We start from the raw sequence: 15592 nt of genomic DNA, 5'->3' as shown, positions 1-15592 counted from the left end.
TAAGAAATGAATTTAATTTTAAGGGTTTTTTAAGCCCTCAATTTAAGCTTTTTTATTAGGAATTATAAGAGTTTTTTTTGCAGTTGTTTGGTTGTTTCCTCTTGAGAAAACCTAAAGAGAGAGCCTAGACTTCGAGAGAGAAAGGGTAAAGTTTGTGAGAGATGTAACATCTTTATGGGATTCAAAGGAGTGTGAACGAAGTTTCATATGTTTCCTCTAGTTAACTTGCACCTGAGTTCCACTATATTTCAAGTTTTATCTTAAGAAGATTTTTGGGAAGAAGACTCCTCTGGTGTCAAAGGACCATGCTACTCCTCCACACCAGGGAAAATGGAAGTAATTCAAGATTCTCTACCTTCATCATAAGTGTGAAAAAGGATCGAGGTTCTCTGCCTTTGCTATGAGGGTGAAAAATGGTTACATGTTTATTTCCTTCATTAAGAGAGTGAAAAAGTTTGCATGGTACTCTGCCTTCACTAGGAGGGTGAAAAGCTTCATGGTTCTCTGCCTCTCCAAGATGGTGAAAAGGAATATGGTGCTCTGCCACACCAGTTTAGTGGAAGAGATTATGCAAATGCTTCTCCCCTTTATTATGGGGGCTAAAGGAGAAACACTAAAGTTTTAGTGCAATACCCGGAGAGGGATTCAAGGAATGGATGTAGCTTAAGTTTTGACCGAACCACTATAAAATCTGATGTACTTGTTCTACTTTACTTTTCACATTTTACTTTTATTGTGTTTTAATTTCTTGCTCATTTATTATTCCTACAACTCGGTATTTTAATTATCAAGTTTTGTTTGGTTTGATTTTTATTGAAAAAGGGAAATAAAAATAAAAAATAAAATCTAGAAAATATTTTTTCCATTTATTTTTTTCACAAAAATAAAAAAGAACAAAATTACTTTATTTTTATTAAACCATTAAGTTTACATTTTTGATTAGTTCAAATGATAAAAAGGTTTCTTCAAGATAATTTTGAATAACTAATTCCCCCCCCCCCCCCTAGTATGCCTAGGGCAGTTCAATAAGGTTTAACAGTCTCAGTTGAACATTTATATTCATAATTTAATCATTTTAACTGTCCTTAGAATTAATTGATATTGGGTTCATTAGATTCATCTCATCGAGTTGTGTATTTTGACTATAAGTGTACATGTAAGGTTCAAGGACCATTGGGCCCTCCAATTATAATTTCAAAATTTTCAAGTATCCTTCAAGTGATTGATATAGCTTCAAACTCTGACCAAATCATTTTTATCGATGTTAGGATCATCCCTTGAAAATGTTTAATTTTAAGATAAGGTTGTTGCAATTAGTCTGTTGATAATTCGTCATGCTAATTAAAGTGAATTCTCTTAAAACATATTTTATTATAACAAGTGTGTTGCAACTAGAGCTTCCAAGTTTATGATTTTAATGATAAAAAATATTATTGATTACCTCTTTATTTCTCATAGTATTTGCATAGCATATTTATTTGTGTGTTAACTAACATTTTAGGTACACCATGCGCTATTCACTGAAAATCAAGAGCTCAAGATAGCGTAAAATAGGTAATGTTAAATGAGTCTGCAATTTTTATTTATTTATTTTTAATTTTTTTAGGTAAGTTCTGTAAGGATGTATGTTAGCCTGGTGACCATGAGAAAACACACAAGGGGAGAAAAAATTATTTTAAATATTTTAATTTTTCTATATATTGTATTATATGATATAGATTATACTGTATGTTTTAATGTTATAAAAATTAATTAAAATATATATTTTATGGGAAAATTATTATTTAATATAACTAATCATACAATATAAACACCACATCGTACTGAATGAGTTGTTATAATTAGAAAGCCTGCCATCCATTAAATTAGGTAAAATTTTTATTTGAAAAGTTATTCTAATCATATTGTATGATATTTAAAATATTACCTAACTTAAACATGTGATTAGTTAATCAAATCTACTTAATTTTTATATTTTGATCGTATTATACGAACTGGATCGTATAGTACGATCAATAGAGATGATTTGGTCATCCCATAATTCATCCTGGATGAACTACATTTTAGTTCAACTAATTGTACTATATGATTAATCATTCATACTTATGATCATATAGTACTAACATGCAAATTGAATTGTTCATACGGATATTCGTACTTATGATTGTATAGTACAAACAAGCAAATTGAACTATTCATATTGTACTAACTAGTGAGTGTATAATACTAACAAGTTAAATTTTATACATCATACTAGATGATCCTGCGATTATATTATATGATCTTTTGATGTTTTAGGGTTTTTTAAAGCCCAATATTTAAGCTTTCTCCAAATACATTGTAAGTGTCTTTGGCATGCATTGAGCCTTTATTCTTCTAGAGAAAACTTGAAGAGAGAGCCTTGAAAGGGATAGAGGAAATGATGAACTTTGAGAGGGAGAAGATCCTTATGGGGTTCAAGGGAGTATGGAGGGGGTTTCACATAGTTTCTCTTGCATGCTTGCATCTTAGTACAATCAGATTCAAGGTTTATCTTGAGGTAAGGTTTGGGAAGAAGAAGATCTCTTTGGTGTCAAAGGACCCGGCTATTTCGCCACACCAGGAAAGGTAAAAGTTCTTCAAGGTTCTCTATCTCACTAGGAGGATAAAAAGAGTCTAGGTTCTCTACCTCACAAGGAGGGTGAAAAGGATACAAGGTTCTCTAACTGTGAAAGGAGTTTGGTTTGCTATCACACTGGGTTGGTGGAAGAGAGTTCATAAGGGTTTTTCCACCTAGCTGTGGGAGCTAAAGGAGAGACACTATAGCGATAGTGCAATACCTGAAGTGGGTGACTTCGGGGAGTGGATGAATGTCATGATTTGATCGAACCACTATAAATTTAGGGTGTTCTTTCTGATTTTATTTTCTATATTTTATTTTCTATTATAACTTCTTAGTTTAAAATATATAATTTATATTATGTTGTATTGATTAGATTATCATCACCGTCTTTGTAACTTTTGATAATTGTACTAGCTTCTACATCAATTGATAGTATTACTTCCATATTAGTAAACCTTAGGCATAGTTCATTGAGGTCTATCAATCTAAGGGCACTTTCAAACTGCATTATAAAAATTAAAAGCACTTGCAACAAAATAAAAGATAAATTTTTATATTTATTAAAATAATTGAATTTAAGATAGTATATCTAAATAAAATTTAGTCTAAAAAATGTTAAAATATTCATTTAAATTAAAAATTTTATTAATTGATAAAATTTTTATTAAAATACTTAAAAACTAAATTAATAAAGATATTGTTGATCCAAGTTTATTTGTGTATGATACCCAACCCGACTATCAGATAATCTCTAAGAGTGGCCTAAAATCTAGGGGAGAATTGAGAAAAAGAAGATATGCTAGAGAAAAGTTCTATAAAGCTCAACTAATATGAGATCAACTAGTATATCAACAAACGATCAGCTAAAGATGAAAAAAAATAAATATAACCAAAATGCTGTTCTTCCATCTTTTTTATAAGGTTCTAAGGGCTACAAGAAATTTCATACACAAGAAACTAAAAAATTTCAATGCTACATGAACTACCCAATATACGTGATGCCTCTTAATTGGTTGAGGGGAGAGCAAGGGGCTATAATGTAATATCCTCTAACTAATTTTTTTCTAAATTCCAAGAAATTTGGTTGAGTGAACGCTATGAAGCTAAGCTTGAGGCACTATGGTGCCAAGCTGTCAATTTTTTTTTAAATTTGAGAGTGTTGCAATATTGGGACTAGAGCATTGTCGAGCTACGTATGAATTTTTTTTAAATAGATAATCTAAAATCATTAGATTAAAAACCCTCACAACCTCTTCCATCCAACTTTCACTCTAGAGTATGATTTCACTGAAATGCTAGTACACACAAATAATAAAAGCAATATATCCAAAATATGTTAGGAGAAATAGTAAGTCAAGCAATAATATTTGGAAACATTAAAAACACACATATTACAAGAATCTCAACAATCAAAAAACTAAATTGCAACAATCTCAATAATCTCCCCCTTTTTAATGATGATAAAATAATTATTATTTGAGTTAATATTTGTACCCTAAATTTCTCCTTAGCACCCCCTAAATTAATGAACATTTTTTAATATAGGGATTTTTCATGAAGAGTAATGTTTCTTTTTTTTTTCAAACACAAATACACAAAACACTATAAAAAATACCATAATCACCAAAACACAGACAACAGTATTCAAACTACACAAATACATAAACAATAACAAAAAAACTCAAATACAATAACTCAAATACAATAACTCAAATACAAGAACTCAAACACAATATTACTTCTCCACCTTTTCGAAAACAAACAAAAAGAGAAAAAGAAATAAAATAGAAATAAAAGATGTCAAATGAAAAACTAAATATAGTGATCTTAAATTCTTATAAAATAATTGCAAAAATAAAGGTAATTTTATAAGATGAAAAAGAAAGCTTCAAAATTTTTAAAATAAAGATCATGATCCATTCTAGACAATTAAATAAGGATGCAACAACAATAACAACAACATCAAGCCTTTATCCCACTACGTGGGGTCGGCTACATAAATCCTTTTTCTTCCCTTGTCCTATTAAAGGACAATTAAAAAAGGATGATTATTACAAAAATGTTGAAATGAAGATTTGTTAATTTCAATTTTCAATATAAAATATAATTGAACATTAGATTGATTTGAATTAAATATTAAAGAATAGTGAAAAGAACATAATACATAAAACTTTTAATTGGCAACATTGCGCTTCTTTTCAAATTTTTTGTAGCACATTTTGTGTATCTTTTTCTATTTGGGATAATTTTGTGCCTCTTTTCACATTGCAAACCATTGCGCATTCTTTTGATATATTCCTCTTTTTTTATTTGGTCTTTCTAAAATCAATAATCTAAAAACAAACTTCTCTAATAACAAAAATAATTAGATTGAAAAAAAGAAAAATAAAAAATAATAAGACATCAAAATTACAATAATAATATTTTAATTATATTTTGCCTAAAAGAAAATAAAATTGATATTCTTAACTTAAGTGAGTGATAATTTAATTTAACTTTTTGAAAAATTAGATTTCATAATGAAATTAATTTTTTAATTCAAGTTCATTTATAACATTATTCATATCAATTACAAGAGGCTTTTCATAAAGACAAACTCACAATTCAAAATAAGATTAAAAACAAATTTGCAAAACATGTCATTTTTCATTGATATCAAAACGAATTTAAAATATCAGTACAATGATATCAAATGATAATACTCCAAAAATAACATACATATGCATCACATCAAAAAACTTAACATCTAATAATAAACATCCACTGAAATAAATATAATATCACATCACAAACACGAAGTCATCACATGCAACAGACTAGCAGAGGCAACAACAAAGAAGTACATCTAAAACTCAGAGGGGTCTTGGTCTGGAGGAGATGGCTGATTGAACACAGAAAAATAGATATTCATCATATATACATTTGTATTCATCAATTCAAACTGACCTCAAATCCACTCTATATCCTCTTGGCACCTTGCATCCTGCTGGTTTAAATGTGTCTCAATTTGATCAAAGTGTTGATCAAAGTGAGTTTCAATACGATCAAAATGATTGACCAACTCCTAAAAGTATTATTGATCAGGTCCAAGTGCAGGTGCAGCAACTCCCCCTTCTCCTTCAGAATCTCCATTAGAACTCTGATCTCTCCCAAATAGAGATTGAAAAGAAGCATCGGTGAAAGAGATTGGCATTTCAGTGGGAGGTTTAGGATGAATAATGCTATACTTCTTCTTTAAAATATACGTCACCAAGTATCCTAGAGCAATATTTCTTCCTCTTATGATGAGGAAGCCTAATTTCAGAAAAGTTATGAATGTAATCCAAGATGAGTTGGGCTTTACCAATAGTTTGTCCAGTCATGATCAAATAAGTAATGGTTGATAGAAGAGGAGTCATATTTATGTGATCACCAGCCTTATAAATGATTGAAGTTCTTAAGACATGCTGGATGATCCTAGCATTTTGGTTCAAAGTAAGGACTCTCACTAGGTGACCTATTTGAGTTAAAACTTTAAGAGTTTTGTTGATCTAAGACCAGTCATAATCATATTTAAAGGTCAAGGTGTGTGTTCTAGTCCCACGAGTCCTTAAGTGAAGAAAAGTTCCTAGATCTTCCTCAGTGATTTTCACTCGCTATTTTTTGACAAAAGAAGTTATCCTAGTTTCATCTTCATTGAAACTCATGTTTTCTAGGAAATAGTGAAAAGTCTCTCTATGGTAAGTGTAGATCAAGGTTAAAATGAAAGAGATCTGGGTTTAAGCAAAGAGAGACATGACAGAAAAATGAATTTCAACTTGAATGAGGAGTCTATAAGGAGTAATTTTGGTGGATATATACCTATAGAATGCATCCTCATTATCTCTAGACAAGAAGTTGTCATCCCCACCCTTGGATGATGATCCCTTAGTAACTCGAGAGTGCTTACAAGAGCTTTCCATTCCTAGGTTGGAGCCTCTAGATGGATTCAAGAAGGGTTTGGAAGTGAATGGAAATAATTTCAATAGACCTCCTATTTAAAGAAAAATGACCCATCTTACAATACAAAAATGCCTTCGTATGTATGATCTTGAGATCGTACGTGACGAAAAAAATTTAGTCTAAAAAATGATAATGTCCAAAATGAAAAAAATTTTTATAAACACAATTTACGAGGCATCCTTTCGTACAGACTTTTGGACCAAATGATCATACAAACAAATAGGTATTCATTCTGGATGATCAATTATTTAATATCATTTTAATGATGGTTAGGTTCGTCCCCCATAAAAATTGACATGTTGATCGTACAGATGAAATACGATTTTGTACGTATGATCAATTATAATAACCAACTCTGATTGGATAATCGTCCACATGCGTACAAACGAATCTATATAGTTCGTACATACAATGACCTCATCATACAATACGAAATATGTGAAAAATAAAAAAAATTTGTGTTCAACTCCAAAAACAGACATGACTTGCTACAGAATTCGTACAATACGAAAAGATTTCATATAATATGAATAAAATACTTAGAAAATGAAATCCAAGAAAATAAAAATCTCAAAGTCAATCAACCTTACAAAAGTGACAAAAGTCTAAATGAATAACTCATAAAATAAAAACAAAAATAAAAAAACTCACAACAAAAACAAAAAAAATAAAAATCAAACACACATAACAAACATATCAAGTTTGCAGAAAATTTTATCTAAGCATTAAGATCAATCACACCTAACCTTGTTCTCAAGGTGCTAAAGATATCAAAGTTAAATGGTTTTGTAAAAATATCTGCTAGTTGATTTTCAGTAGAAATATAATTTAATTCAATTTCTCTTTTGGCTACATAATCCCTAATGAAATGATGTCTTATATTTATATATTTGATTCTAGAATGTTGAATAAGATTCATTAAAATGCAAATGGCACTAGTGTTATCATAATAAATTTTAATTGTGTTTATTGTAAATCCTAAACCAATAAATTATTATTTCAACCAAAGAACTTGTGCCACACAACTTCCTAAATTAATGTATTCAGCTTCAACAGTAGATAGGGCTATAAAATTTTGTTTCTTGTTGGACCAAGAAACTAATGAGTTTCCTATGAATTGACAAGTTTCAGATGTACTCTTTTGATCAATTATATAACCTGCAAAGTCTAAATCAGAAAATTAAACATTCTCAAATGATGTGTTGTACTTAGGATATCAAATTCCTAAGCTTTTAGTTCCCAAAAGATATCTAAAAATTCTTTTTACTGCTATCAAATATGATTCTTTTAGATTAGATTGAGATCTAGTATACAAACAAAAACTAAACGTTATACCAAGTCTGCTAGCAGTCAAATAAAGTAATAATCTAATTATACCTCAAAATTTCTTTTGATCAATAAATTTTTCCTTTGGGTCCTTATCCAACAAAATTAAGGAACTCATCGATATACTTACTTGTTTAGTATTGTCCATTTTATACTTTTTTAGGATGTCCTTAATATATTTTGACTAACTAAAAAAATTCCCTCTTTAATTTGCTTAATGCTAAAACCAAGAAAATAACTAAGATCTCATATTAAGCTCATCTCGAATTTACTACTCATTATTTTAGAAAAATCATCACAAAGATTTTTATTTATAAATCTAAAAATGATATCATCAACATTTATCTGAATAATGAGTATATCATCTCTTAATTTCTTCAAAAAGAGAGTGGTATCTACACTTCCTTTTATAAAAGAATTAAACATTAATCTTGAGAACCAAAATAAGTTTAGGTTCTCCTCTTGGAAAATTTAAACTAGTTGTATGTATGATATGACTTATTTTACGCATCTTTGATCTCCACACTAAATAAATTTTTCTATGTAAAATATAAGTGTGTGAAATATGTCCAATCATCCCACAAGTAAAACACTTAACTCCAGAAAAAAGATTTTTTAATCTCTGATAATAAAATTGTCTCTTCTTAGGTTTTAAGATTTTTTACTTCAAAATAGGATTAGTAAAATCTTCAAGTGTATGGGGTGTTCTATTTTCCTCGAGAGCTTTCACTTTAACTCTAAGAAATAAGTTTGTAATTTCTAATATAGTGTTATCATATTTTAGGTAGTGCTCTGTATTTTTAAATTCATCCTTAAAATTTTTAAATTCTTTTTTGAAATCAATATAGGATGATTTTAGTAATTCATTTTGTATGTTTAAATCATTAAATTCATCTAGTAAGCTCATGTTGTTGTTATCAATCCAAGTATGATCTTTCCTAAGAATTTCATGCTCTTTTTGTAACTCCTGCAATTCTAAGTTCAATCAAGCATGCATTTTTTTGAGTTCTTTATATGTAGTATTAATTCTTTCAAAAACTTCAAGCAATTTAACATAAATTAAGTCACATACCTCTTCTTGATCTAACTGATCAAGATTATCGACCACTAAGCACAAGTTGGTGACTTCTTCTTCCTTTTTTATTTCTAATAAATTAAAAGCTGAGTCCACCCAGAAAGCTCTATGAAATCTCTTCTTGCCCTTCCTCACATTTGATTTCTCCCCTATCTTCTCCTTGTTAGGAGTAAATTTAAGATTAAGGCATTCTATTTGTATATGTCCAGGTTTTCTATATTCATAACAAATTACATTATTAAAAACAATAGTATTTTTATGGAACTTACCTTTATTTCATTGTTGGCGTCTCCTTTGCTTCCTTTTAAAAAAATTCTTGAATTGCTTGTAATCAAGGCAATGTCATCCTCATCCTCATGTTGTGACTGATCACTCTCAGAGTCATCCACTTTTAGTGCTATATTCTTCTCCTTTTGTTATTCTCCTGTATCAATCTTCCATTGAGTCACTCCTTCCTCGTAAGCAATTAGTCATCCAAGGAGATTATCAATTGAATAAATATTTAAATCCTTAGACTCTATAATAGTAGTTATTTTAGTATCATAAGTTATAGATAAATAACAAAATATCTTATTTACCATTTTAGCATTCATTAGTTCCCTGCCTAATGCATGCAAAGAAGTGACTATTTGAGTTAATCTTGTGTACATGTTAGAAATGGATTCAATGGGTTTCATACGAAATAATTTATAATCATGTAATAGGATATTTAATCTAGATTGCTTCATTTCATTAGTCCTTTCATATGTAATACAAAGCCTATCACAAATATCCTTTCCACTATTACAAGTAGAAACTCGCATATAATCTTTATACTTAAGTGCACAAAAGAAACTATTTAAATATTTTATATTTAATTGTGTTAACTCACATTCTTCTATAGTCCAGCCAATAAAAGGTGTTTAACTCTAATGCCATCTACAAGTCTAGTTGGCCTAATATACCCTTCTTGAACTAAAATCCATATGTGATAGTTAAGCGATTGAATAAAGTAGACATACATGTTTTCCAAAAATCAAAAGGGATGTTATAAAATAATGTAGGTCTAGGGATCGAATACCCTTTAAGTGTATTTCAGTTTTCAAAAGTAGTCATTATAATTTTCAAAGAGTAGTCTAAACTTATAGTTTTTAAAAAAAGCTCTAATACCACTTGTAAAGTCTCGATAGGTTGTTAGACATATGTAGTTGTTCCAAGGCTAACCAAGAGGGGATAAATTGATAATTTTAAAAACTCTTTTGAAAATTTTTATAGAAAATCAAATATTAAAAATTATGCAACTTAATTTTATATTCAAATATGCTTTTCAACTATAATAATAAGATTGCATTAAATAAAAATGTAAAAAATAAATTGACACCAAGATTTATAATGACTACATACACTCCCTGAAGACTCCCTCTTTAGGTATTGCACTATTATCAAGTGACTCTCATTTTTCCCCAATAGTAAGGTAGAAAAGCATTTACAATTTTTCTCTCTTCCACCAACCCCCGGTGCGGTAGAGAACAATCATCATTTCACACCCTCAAAGTGTCGGAAGAGGATCGTCATCCTTTCATATCCTCCAACTGTCAGCAGAGAACCGTCATCCTTTAACACGCTTCAAGTGTTGGTAGAGAATCATCATCCTTTCATATCCTTCAAGTGTCGGCTAAGAATCGGATCTTCTTCAATAATCTTCTCTTGAGCAACTAGAAAGAAAAAATGAAGAGTAGTAACCAAAAAATAAAAGAGATTCTTACATTTGAGTAACTTTGTGATCCCTTCACACTCCACTTACAAGAACTCTCTCAAATACTCTCCCACAAATACTCTTTTACTTGCTCTTGAAAAATCACAAATAATAACCTTTTTTACATCAATTTTTTAAGGACCTTTTATATGAAAGACATGAAAAACCATCAAGGAAATTGAAAATTTTCATTTTGAGCATATACTATCGTATTTTCATACATATAAATAGTTCAAAAACTGTTGCATACAAACCAATATGAATCTGCACAAAATATTTTTGTACACAATGATCATCTAGTATAAAACTTGTTCATACTATATAAATGGTTAAGAAAATTTTTAAGTTCGTTGGGATGAAAGGCACCCCACAATTTTATACTCTGGACATCGTCTGTACAAACATAACATTGTACAGTATGAATCATTCAAAAAAATTTAGCATTCTTCGGGATGAAAAGGGACCCATCTAATTTGTACTTTGGATGTCATCTGTAGGATCAAGGGATAGTATAGTATGATCAGATCAGAAAACTTTGAGAATCATCAGAACAAAAAAGCACTAATCCTATTCGTACTCTAGACATCGTCTGTATGAACAACATATCATATAGTACGATTAGTTTAGGAAAAATTCAAATTCATTAGGATGAATTGGGACTTGTCTAATTTGTACTTTGGACATCGTCTGTACGAAGAACCCCTCGTACAGTATGATCAGTACTTACAAAAATTTTCTTCTCCCATTCTTCTAACTGCTTGCAGGAGTGAATAATTGAACAAATTGTCCCATACGAAATAAATTCATATAGTATGATTAGTTTAAAAAGATTACATTTTTTAATCACTCCCCAAGTGTGTGTGTGTGTGTGTGTGTAAACAATTACTCAATTATAATCACACTCCCCCATACTCAATAAAATGAAAAATACATACTTTAATTATATTGAATCCTAATATAATCTGATTTGAAGTCTTCAACAATCTCTGGAGTATTATTTTTTAAAAATATTAGTACACAAAAATAATAAAAATAATATATCCAAAATATGTTAAAAGAAGTAGTAAGTAAAATAATAATATTTGAAATCATCAAAAACACACATATTACAAGAATCTTAACAATAAAAAATTAAATTACAACAATCTCAAAAAAAAATATCTTCTATAACTCAATCTCTACCTCATCACCATCAGAATCTAAAGAAGAGTCATTAGAAGCCTGGCTAGGTGTCAACACCTCGATCTCCGCTCAAATCTTATGCTGCACTAGATGTATACCCTTCAAATAATCTCTGATAAAGCCTTCCTCCATACACTCCAACTCCAAGGCCTTCACCTCCACGTCATATATGTGATCATGAGCTTCCTGAATCTAATCCTTGATGATCATCTTGAAGATAACAGACTTCTTGAATTCTTTTATGATTTTGGAAGGTGACTGTACTTACTTAGACATTATTTCTTTCTCAAACAACAAACTCTATAGTCTCTTATTCTTATTTTTAATGGCAACAATATTCTCCTTAAGGGCATGTTGATCCTTAACATACTGATTGATTACTGCCTACACATCCACCAACTCAATATATAGAAGATATATTTATTAATTTTATAAATAGGCTGAAGTTGTCATAATAACCTATTATGCCCTATACTCTGCTAACTGCTCCTCCACAACCTTCATCTCACTGATCTTGCTATCGTACTTCTTTTTGTACTCTTCCTAAAGATACTTCACCTTCATAAACTCACTATTCCAGTCATTTAAGGCCTTGGTCATTTACATTTCAATATCCATAAGTTGCACCAACTAAAATAATGAAAAAAGTCTCATAAGGGGCATATCCTTATAAGAGTGAAAAATGAAAAAAAAAATGAGACTAGAAACTCACCAGCTCCTCAGCCTATCGACTGCCAACACATTGATGCTTCATTAGAACTTCCAAAATATTTAACTTGGATGGAGAGACATCATGACCTTTACTAGTAACTATCAAAATCTCCTCTACTCTTTTCTTCTTGGGTGCTTGTGGATCACCCTCATTTCCTAATCATTTAGGATGAGCCTTTAAAGGTTGAATAACTGTCTCTGGAACTTTAACTGACTTCTTTAGCATACAAGCATGTGATCTCCCTGTCTGAGTAAATTATCCCATCTTAAATAAATATTCTTCATCTACATATATACTCAAATATCATACCTAATAGTGGAGGGTGTTGATATCAAGGAAATTGAATATCTTCAATAAATCCTCTACTCCAATGTGTAGGGAAATGGGCAAATCCTTTAATTTTCTCCATTTTTCTTGGAGATGCCAATCATTCTGCACAAAAAAGAAATTACAAACCCAGCTCTTTGATGGGTCTCGAGTGCGAATATCCAACCACTTAGATCTCAAAGAGTACGACCTTGTATATCACCAATAAGTCTACTAATCCGAGAAAGGCACTCTAGAAACAACACCGCTTCACAAGCTCTAAAAAACATGATCAATCCCACTATGTTTGATATGAATTTATAAGAAAGCTAGGACAAACTCACTCCACATGTCGCTAAAATGCCGATCAACTTTGGAGGAGGGGGAAATCATAGCCCACTTTGCAAACTAAACTTGTACACCATTAAAAATCCTAGGGGAGGGGGGCAAGCATGAGCAGGTCTTTCAAGCACTTTCATCACAAAATCATTAGGGAAGTAAAATTTCTTCTTAAAAATGATCAAGGAATCACCAGTTATGGTGGATACGATATCATTAGCTTTAACCACTTTCTGTGTCTTCTTAAGACCATCAAATCGTATAACAGTGTGATTTCCTTTGGCTGGGGGGATTTTGGTAGAGGTTATGTCACCCATTTAAAATTCTACATGAAATAGAGGTACTGAATTTTAGTAGGGGATGCCACCTACCAAAAGTAGTTGAATGCCTCTAAAATAAGAAGAAAAATGGGTGAGAAAGAAAAGTAACAAATGTATCTTTGAAATTTTTGTAAAATTTTTTGGAAATTTTTTACCCTCAAAAATATAAATTTCAGATTTAAAAGAAGGGAGGTAGGCCCCATCACAAAAAAAGATAAAAAAATTTTGGTGGGCCCCATAAATTTTTAAAAATAAAAGATTATACTTAACCAAAGCCAGATGTTAGCCGGCTGCTGAACCGTGCACCCACTCAAAGGTCGCATCTGGAAGGATGCGCAAGGCACAACTGTCAGGTTCGGCCGCCTAAACATATTTGGGCTCCGATTTTGGACCCGAACAGTTCAAATTGGATGTTTTTGTGGTCCCTGGAATCATTTTTTGACGTTTCATATCCAATTTTGACACTACCGGGGCTCAATAGAGCTCCTATAATCAATTTTGAGCAAAGTTACATTTTTTGGAACATTATTTTCTAAAAAAAATTTAGATTCATTCAATTTGAAATGTTGAGATAAGTATTTTCAGATTTCTAGAGCTTCGATGTTCAAAAAAAGGGGGCAATTGATATATCATCAAAAAATTATTTTGATTAAGCATGAATCTCGAGGCAAAAACCGAGTTGGAAACTTGAAAAATTAAATTAGACACCATCTGAACTCTAATTTCAACAAACTTTTAGTCGAAATGAACATCTCGGAAATACAAACCCGATGGCACCAAATTCAACTCAATCCAAACCCAAATGAGTTCTACCCGACAGTCGACCGACGCCAGAATTTTGCCCGACAGCCAACTAACACCAATTTTTTTCCCGACGGTCAATTGAAGCTGGATTTCCGCACGACCACTAGAACATCGTCGAATTTCCGAACTCCATTTGTAACGGAATTTCAACCTATGTGTTGATTATTTTAATTTTATCGTTTTCAATTTTAAGGACAAATCAGTCACTTATAATCTAAGCAAATACTAGTGGAATCTTTTCAACTATGCGTGACCCCATAGCTTTTCCCTTTTCCAGGATTTCCACGTAAAAAATTCTGGTGTTACATTTTTCTTCTATTTGTGTGCTGCATATCTGTACAACATTGAAATGAAAAATTTTCTAACTCTATCGCCGGGTATTTTCTTGTCTGCAACACTTATAAACAACCTTGTTCATTAACACTTTAAACAAACAATCTATCAAACATGAATAAATACATCTTATTCATAAACATATTTATTCTAATAAATGATTATAACATAAAATGTTTATTGTTTATAAAAGATTATAACGAACACATATTGTTTATTTAACTATCGAATATTTAAAACAAATGTTCAAGCTTATTTAATTGTTTAATCAAACGATCATGAATGAGCTATAATTAAGTCGAGCCACGAATAGCTTATCGAAAACTCAATTTGTTTGCAGCGCTATCCGTTGAGAGCCTATTAGAAACCTGTGAAGTCATATAAAAGTATATATATATATAATCATTAAAATTAATAAACTTATTTAATGAATGATATGATTGTTGCGTCCTGGAATATTCGTGGCGGTAGAGAAATATATAGTTTAACGTCTTAGCGTTGTACGAAGATCCAGCACATAATCAGATAAGTGAGAGGGTGTAGCGTTCATAAGAGACACCAAAGTTTTTACGTGGAAAACCCCTGAAGAAGTTTGGATATATATATATAACTTTAAATAACTTTATAATAGAGATATTTAATAAAATTTAAATTTACATGCTATATAAATAAAAACAAAAAAAATAAATATTAAATATATAAATACATAATTTTTTTTGGTAAGCTGTAAATCCTCTAGATTTTTTACCTAAGTTATAGGCGATAATATATTATATCAATATTAAAATCGGCTCACGGAATCGACAGGCAGATTCTAGTCCAGATTCCGTGCCAACTTGCAGCCTATTCAATAGAGCCGAACAACTTTATAAAAGTA

Source organism: Dendrobium catenatum, unplaced genomic scaffold (assembly GCF_001605985.2).
Source record: "Dendrobium catenatum unplaced genomic scaffold, ASM160598v2 fragScaff_scaffold_273, whole genome shotgun sequence".
In the NCBI taxonomy this organism is placed as follows: Eukaryota; Viridiplantae; Streptophyta; class Magnoliopsida; order Asparagales; family Orchidaceae; genus Dendrobium; species Dendrobium catenatum.
Note: the sequence above shows the minus strand (reverse complement) of the source record.